This window comes from Triticum aestivum, chromosome 5B (genome assembly GCF_018294505.1).
Source record: "Triticum aestivum cultivar Chinese Spring chromosome 5B, IWGSC CS RefSeq v2.1, whole genome shotgun sequence".
NCBI classification, from domain to species: domain Eukaryota; kingdom Viridiplantae; phylum Streptophyta; class Magnoliopsida; order Poales; family Poaceae; genus Triticum; species Triticum aestivum.
In genome coordinates this window covers 80,141,139-80,149,673 of record NC_057807.1, presented here as the reverse complement: position 1 = coordinate 80,149,673, position 8,535 = coordinate 80,141,139, and positions in this window count along the sequence as shown.

The following is an 8,535-nucleotide window of genomic DNA, read 5'->3' as shown; positions in this document are numbered from 1 at the left end:
TAGATGAAGCTCCTCCCAGCGAATCTATCAAGCTGATGGGAACTGGTGAAATCATGCCTTCTGAAGCACAGCCTGAAGAGGAACTTATCATTTCTGCACCAAACCCACCTGAAGACAATGCTCAGACCGAAGACAATCCTACCAATGATGAGAATGATCATCATGAGCAAGGTCTTTGTCCAGTTCATCCTCGTGTTGAAAATGAAGTACAAATTGAGAAGATAATTGATAGCATCAATGCACCTGGTCCACTTACTCGCTCAAGAGCAACACAATTAGCAAATTTCTGTGGGCATTTTTCATTTGTGTCAATATCAGAACCCAAGAAAGTTGTTGAAGCCTTTATGGAACCTGAATGGATTCAAGCCATGCAAGAAGAACTTCAACAGTTCAAGCTGAATAATGTTTGGGAACTTGTCAAGCGCCCTGACCCTCACAAGCATAACATTATTGGCACTAAATGGATATATCGAAACAAGCAAGATGAGCATGGTCAAGTCGTCAGAAACAAAGCACGTCTTGTGGCTCAAGGATATACTCAAGTTGAAGGAATTGACTTCGATGAAACATTTGCTCCTGTAGCAAGGCTTGAAGCTATTCGCATACTGCTAGCCTATGCTAATCACCACAACATCTTGCTATATCAAATGGATGTGAAGAGTGCATTCCTCAACGGCAAGATTGAAGAAGAAGTGTACGTTGCTCAACCACCTGGCTTTGAAGATCCAAAACATCCTGATATGGTGTACAAACTAAACAAAGCACTGTATGGCCTCAAACAAGCTCCTCGCGCTTGGTATGATACGATCAAAGACTTCCTGAAGAGCAAAGGCTTCAAACCTGGATCCCTCGATCCCACACTCTTCACGAAGACATATGATGGTGAACTGTTTGTGTGCCAAATATATGTGGATGACATTATCTTCGGCTGCACCAACCAGAAGTATAGTGATGAGTTTGGATACATGATGCAAGAGCAATATCAGATGTCCATGATGGGTGAGCTGAAGTTCTTCCTTGGTCTTCAAATTCGTCAGCAAAGGAATGGCATCTTCATATCTCAAGAAAAATATCTCAAAGACTGTCTGAAGAAGTTTGGAATGCAAGATTGCAAAGGTACACGACGCCAATGCCAGCCAAACACCATCTTGGTCCCGACGACAATGGTAAAGAGTTCGATCAAAAGGTATACCGCTCCATGATTGGTTCTTTACTTTACCTATGTGCATCTAGGCCAGATATTATGCTTAGTGTTTGCATGTGTGCTCGATTCCAAGCGGCACCAAAGGAATCGCATCACTTAGCTGTGAAGCGAATTCTTAGATATTTGGCTTACACCCCAACACTCGGATTATGGTATCCAAAGGGCTCAAGATTTGATCTGGTTGGATTCTCGGATGCTGATTATGCTGGTGACAAGGTCGATCGCAAGTCTACATCAGGCACATGTCACTTTCTGGGACGATCACTTGTCTGTTGGTCTTCAAAGAAGCAAAACTGTGTATCACTCTCAACTGCTGAATCTGAATACATTGCTGCTGGATCTTGCTGCGCTCAGCTTCTGTGGATGAAGCAAACTCTCAAGGACTATGGCATCAATCTGAAACAAGTCCCTCTCTTCTGCGACAACGAAAGCGCTATCAAGATTGCCAACAATCCAGTCCAGCACTCGAAGACAAAGCACATTGAAATTCGTCATCACTTTCTCAGAGATCATGTCATGAAGAAAGATATTGACATCATTCACGTCAACACTGAAGAGCAACTGGCAGATATCTTCACAAAGCCCTTGGATGAGAAAAGGTTTTGCAAGTTACGGTGTGAGCTAAATATCTTGGAATCCTCAAATGTCCTGTGATCAGGCACACATCCTAACACTTATGCATGTTGATGACTTAGATGTGCAACACACGAAGTAAAGTATATCTTCAATCAATGAAGACTTACATTCTGAGTGTGAATACATTAACATGGAATTTGACTTCGGAGCGCCACGATAATTGTGCGCCGTGTCTGGGTCTAATACTTCCTATACGGTGGGTAACGCCACCACCAAATTTCTTGGTTTGAAGTGTTTCACTCATGGCGTTATTGTTGAATATCTTCGCATTTGGTTTGTCTTCAACTTTCAACTTATCTTCATGATTTACTTCACTATGTTGATTTGATTGCTTTCTCATATATATATACTAGTATTCTGTCCTCTACAGCATTCACTTATAGCTATGTCTTCATTTGTGAATCTTTTGAACTAAGTGAATGTGATCGGACCCTAATCTCTCTATGCTTTCTATCTCAAACTCTATCTGTCCAAATCATATGCATTCTATTGAAACTGTCAAATGTCTTCTCTGCATCCTTGTCAGCAGAAGACACAGAGACAAACATCAAGTCCTTTTAAATGATTCATCTTTATTGTTGAAATCCGGAGAAGCCGGAACAACCATCCGACAAACTTGGCGGGCGTGGGAACGTGGGACAACTCTGAGTATGTTGCATGCTTGCCACGTGTCCCACGGATGTGAACAGGCAGGGGCACCTGCGTAATTGCGCTATGCCACACACCTACTTATAAATACGTGTCCCCTGCGGTCAAGAAAACCTTCTTCCACCTCTCCACCTCGTCAAAACCCTAGCGCCACCGCTAGCTCTCGACGACGCCGGCGACGAAGCGCTTAGCTGCCGCGACTTCTCCGACGCCGTCCTCACGCCGGCCGCGGGCATCGTCCTCTCCGCCGCCGCCGTAGGTGTCCTCCGTCGCCAAGTTAGGGCACGGTGGATTGAACTGCTCGGTCTCCTATTCATCCCATCTAGCAGTTCTTCGTGTGGTAAATATAACTCTATTTTTACCATCTTTTTGATCCTCAATGATTCATCCAATTTACCAAAATTGGTTTCTGTCTACACAATGTTAGATCTATTCTGTCTGCATCTCATACTGCCTAGTATATTCACTTAAGCTTCATATATAGTTAGATTCCTCCCTTGTACTTATTCACGGATTCGTACAAATCTGGAACCAACTCTCAACATATAAGTGAATGTCTTTGCAACATGAGGTCAATGTCTTCAAACTGATTTATCTTCAAAATCTTCTGAGAATGCATATGACCTCTTCCCCTTCCCTCGCATCTCTAATGCTGTCACAGGTACATGTCCGTGGGAGAATCCCTTGGTTCTCATAGTCTGCATTCATTTGCAGAATTCTTACAGCAACACATTAACTCTCCTGAAGCTAGTTCCTGTTTGACCAGCAAGCGAAAGCCCTGGAAGCCTTTGAACATATTGAAGCCATTCAGTTTGAAGTTCATGGCTGCAGAGAAATCAGTAAGGAAGGGTGGCAGGCAGCGTCGAGGGGGAACATCAAAAGATTTGCCTGATGACCTCGCAGAAATCTACAAGACAGATCCTGAAGAGGATTATAATCAGCGCAAGACCCGAATCCAATGGATTCGACGCTATTGGGCTGAACAATGGTTCAAGTACAAGTTCGTGACCCAGGAGTACACTGAGAAAAATGCTATCAAAAGTCCTTGGGGTGATATTCTCTATCGAGGCCTTCCCCCCAAGAACAAAGCTGAAGCTATTGCGCAAGAATTCTATCCTTGTATGGTCCGTGGACCTCAGCCTGAAAATGCCGATCCATCATCATTGCTCTGGTGTCGTGACGATAATCTCTTCAAGCGCAACTTCTAGTATGCAAAGGCATCGACAAAGGAAAACAATAAGTCGTGGGGATTAGACTTCAATCCTGGTCCCTTTGCTCCCCGTGATGACGGCACACGTGAAGCGGAAGAAAATGAAATCGGCCCCTTCACGAACCTTGATGGCCTCATCTCATACATCTTGGTACAAGGTGCCAAAGTGGATCATTCTGATAATGATGATGATACTGATGAAGCCCCAGCTCCTCCTCCAAGGCCGCAGAAGCCAAAGAAAATTAAGGCTTCACAATCAGCTGCACCTCCAAAAGCTTCACATGTGAAGCCACTGACCACTGCACCTCCTGAAGACAGTGTGCAGTATGAAGATCTTTCACGCATCTCCAAGAAGACGGAGAAGAAAAAGAAAATCATCAAGAGTACTGATCAGACATTGACTCCTGCTGCCATTCTGCGTGAAGAGCACATTGATCTGTCCAGCAATGATGTTCTTGCAGATGATGCTCTTGAGCAACTGATCAAGAGCAAGGAAGAAGCAGAGATCTTCAATAATTTGCCTCTCTTTGATGTGGAAATCATCCATAACTTCATTGATGAGTGGTTTGACACACCAAATCTCAGCTTTGATGACTTGCAACTTCCCATTGGCCTCAACGTCTCCTTCAATGGCGCTATTGCTTCTGAGTTAGCTATTGCTCAGCGCATCATCGAACTGAAGCACAAGATTGACTATGAAAAGGCTCAGTTCAAGAAGCATGTGGCCAAACTCAGCGTGCAAGATGTCAAAAACTTCAAGATCATGCTGCACGAGCTCAAAGAAGCCTTTCACAAGAAGCATGAAGAAGCTCGAGGCTCTCGTGAGCGCATGAAGAGTCTGGCTGACAAGTGTGTGCTAGCCTACAATGAGGCTGAGAAGCGCAAAGCTCTTGGTCATCCTGGCATCGACCCCAGGATGGCTGCAAAGAAGAAGAAGCTATCAACTGTCCAACCTGCACCTTCAAGGCAGGATGAACCTCGCATAGTCTTCCCAAGCAGCATGACTGGATCGAAGCCAAAAGCCATGTCAACCGCTTCAGAACAGAACAAGACGAGGGCTGCAAAGGCTGAAGCAAGAAAAAGGAAACCCTCGGAAGCCTCTGATGCTGCTCCCTCCAAGAAGAAGCGCAAAACCAAGAAGAATCGGGCTGCTCCCATAGAGCCCCTTGTTGTTGAACCTATCTCAGTGGTTCGCCCTGCATCTGCAAATCAAGAACTACGAATGATTGTTCATGAGCCTGCTTCCACAGAGGCTCATGAAGCTAAAGACATTCCAGCAGTTGATCCCATCACTGCTGAAGACATTGGTCACCATGACAATGTTGAAGATGATGAAGTTCTTCCTTAGATTGAACACAACATGGTATCATCGCCTGTTCTCACAAACAGCAAAATCATCAGCATTGGTCGTTCTCTGACACCAATTGCTCAGGATGCATCATGGGCTGATCGCCCGCAACAACAAGACTCCCCCAGTACTCCCCAACAAGAACAAGTCACACCATCTGTGCAAGTTGAAGAGGATGAGGGCCTGCATACTCCATCTCCCAAGGCGTCGCCTGTATTAGAAAGGCTTCGCAAAGGACCAAGGCCTCAAGTCCCTCTTCCGAGCGTTCCAGAAGGAGAAGTGCACCACCAACATGTTGCACGTCAAGTGTTTTCAGAAGCCACTCCAACTGTGAATGTCTCCGTGTCTGAAGCCCAAGCTGCTGAAGACAATCCGGCTGCATCACCCGATGACGAACATCAAGAAGAACGTGTCCCTACTCCCCCATTACTGAAGAAGCTGTTCCTGAAGTGAACGTGCCTGTGCCAGACCCTCCAGCTCAACAAGTGGAGGTTGAAAACGTTGAGGCTGCCACCACTAACACGAATGAAGCCAATGACATAGTCATGGCCGAAGTTAATGTGGAGCCTGCACCAAGCAACATGGCAGAAGTTAATGCTGCAACTGCTCCTGAAGCTTCTGTAGTGCAGCCTAAAGCCACTGTTGCTGCCACTGCTCCTGTTCCGCCACCAAGGCCCTATACAATTGAGCAAGCTTACAACCATGGCGAGCTAATCACAGTAAGATGGCCCGTTCTGATCCCTCCGCCTAATGTCTCTGGTCCTCAGTTTGATTATCACATTGAGCATAGGCCTCAGGTCCAGAAACCAAAGCCAAGACTGCCAAGGTTTCTAGGTACTGCCACATCTGTCGAGTCCTTCAATGCAAATGGCTTCAAAAGCCACAACACCTTCTTTGACAGCTCAAAGAACCCTTACTCAAGGCCAAGAATATCATCTGATCGTTTCTGGAGTCATCAACAATGAAGCTATTACTCCTGTGTTCTGTATGATCAAGGGCACATTTTCCCTCATATGCGCCTCGACACTGAAGCCATTGCTGGACTGCCATGCTTAGAAGAAGCACTTGACTGCTTTCGTGATGCTGGTCTGCTCAGCTTTGTGACAGACAAAGGTCATTGGAATGAAGAACTTTTGCTTCAATTCTATGCTACCATTCGCGGCTACAACAGGGATACAAAAACATGGGTTCTCGAGTGGATGACTGGAAATGTTCATCATGAAGCCAAAGCTCTTGACGTCATTGAGCTTACTGGCCTATCCACTCCCGGAGAGCTGTATGAACCTGGTTGTCAAAACCACCGCAATGCTTTGGGGAGCATCTTCCATAAGCCAGAACCCAACACGAGCCAGATGTTGAGCATGCTGAAGCCATTGCCACATGACGCTGAATACCCAAAGGAGTTCTTTGTTGATGACCTTGAGTATCTGCCGCGCACCATATATCACATCATCAGGCGGACTCTATGGCCTATCAAAGGACATTCATCAGCTGCAAAACTTGAAGGAGCCATGAAGACATTGGTCTTTTACATCCTCAATGGCATCAGCTTCAATGCACATGATTTCTTCCTCAGGCAACTGGCTGCATCTGGATCTAACCTTTTTGGCCTGAAATTCTATGCTCCATGGGTCATGCGCCTCATCAAGCTACACTCTGCTATCAACTATCAGCCCTCTGCTCGCAATCATGTGATCTTTCTACCAGAGGTTGATATGTCAGTTGAAGCCATACAACCTGAGCCTGCCAAGAAGCCTCTTTGTCTTCAAAATGCTGAATACCAAAGCTTCACTCAGCCTATGGAAGGAGTCCAAGCTGTAACTTGTGTCTATCCGATGGCTGGAAACACTCGTCTGCCTCATCGTGCGCCAACTGAAGCTACTGTGAGCACAATTGCTCAAAGGCCAAAGAAGCGCTCTCGGGTCTGAAAGTGCTAGTTATCGACTAGAGGGGGGGGGGTGAATAGGCGGTTTTTATCAAAGTCTTCAAAACATGGAAGTTTCGAAGACAAACAATAGAAATGACCTAATTGATATGCAGTGGAAGATAAACTACACAAAGCAAGCCATAGTCAAGTATGCAATAGTGGTAACGTACGAAGACTAATAGCAACTAGGTAGTAAGGATCAGGATGGAAGATAGTATGAAGCCAATCAACAATAGTAGTCAAGCAATGAAGTCAAATAGATAAGACAGATAAGTAGTGACTTCACGAAGACAAACTCAAAGTAAAGGAGGGAAGGGACAGAACCAGTCACTTGTTGAAGACACATGATTTGTTGGACCAGTTCCAGTTGCTGTGACAACTGTACGTCTGGTTAGGGAGGCCGAGATTCAACTCAGAAGACCGCATCTTCACCTTATTCCCCTTGATCTAAGGACACCCAATCCTCGCCCAATCACTCTGATAAGTCTTCAAGGTAGACTTCCGAACCTTCACAGACTTCGTTCACCTGGCGATCCACAATGACTCTTGGATGCTCAGAACGCGACGCCTAACCGGCTGGAGGATACACAGTCCTCAAGTGTAATAATTCTTCAGGTCACACAGACAGAAAGACTTCAGTGATGCCTAACACTCTTTGGCTCTGGGTGTTTGGGCTTTGTCCTCGCAAGGATTTCTCTCTCAAAGGCTTTGAGGTGGGTTGCTCTCAAAACGACAAAAGTCGTAAACCAACTCTGAGCAACCACAAATTTATGGTGTAGGGGGTGGGCTATTTATAGCCACAAGGGAACCCGACCTGATATGTCCGAAATGACCCTGGGTCACTAAGGAACTGACACGTGTTCCAACGGTCAGATTTCAAACACACACGACAACTTTACTTGGGCTACAAGCAAAGCTGACTCATCCAACTCTGGATAAGATTTGCTCTCATTGTCTTCACTCGAAGACATAGGATTTGGGTTGAGCATTACTTCAGTTACTCTGACTTAGTTCACTTGGACCCCACTTAACAGTAAGGTGGTTCCTATGACTCAACAAAGAAGAAAAGGAAACAATGAAACAACTCAGTCTTCGCGCTCCATAGTCTTCACTTAATGTCTTCTCATGTCATAGACTTCAGTGTGAATATCTTCACACACCACCATTGTCTTCAATGTCTTCATACATTTTTAGGGGTCATCTCCGGTAGGTAAACCGAATCAATGAGGGACACTACCTGCGTTATCCTGCAATTCTCACAAACGCATTAGTCCCTCAACCAACTTTGTCATCAATACTCCAAAACCAACTAGGGGTGGCACTAGATGCACTTACAATCTCCCCCTTTTTGGTGATTGATGACAAACTGGTTGAAGTTTTCAACGGGAATAAAGTATGTGAAATTGTAAAGGATAGGTTATTGTCTTCATAAGAGGCAAGGGCTCCCCCTGAAGATGTGCATATAAGTATTTTGCTTTTGGAATGCAAATGCACATGGCAGGTTGTACTTGTGGAGATCCTCTTCAACTTATGAAGATAATTCATCATGCATGAAATGATAT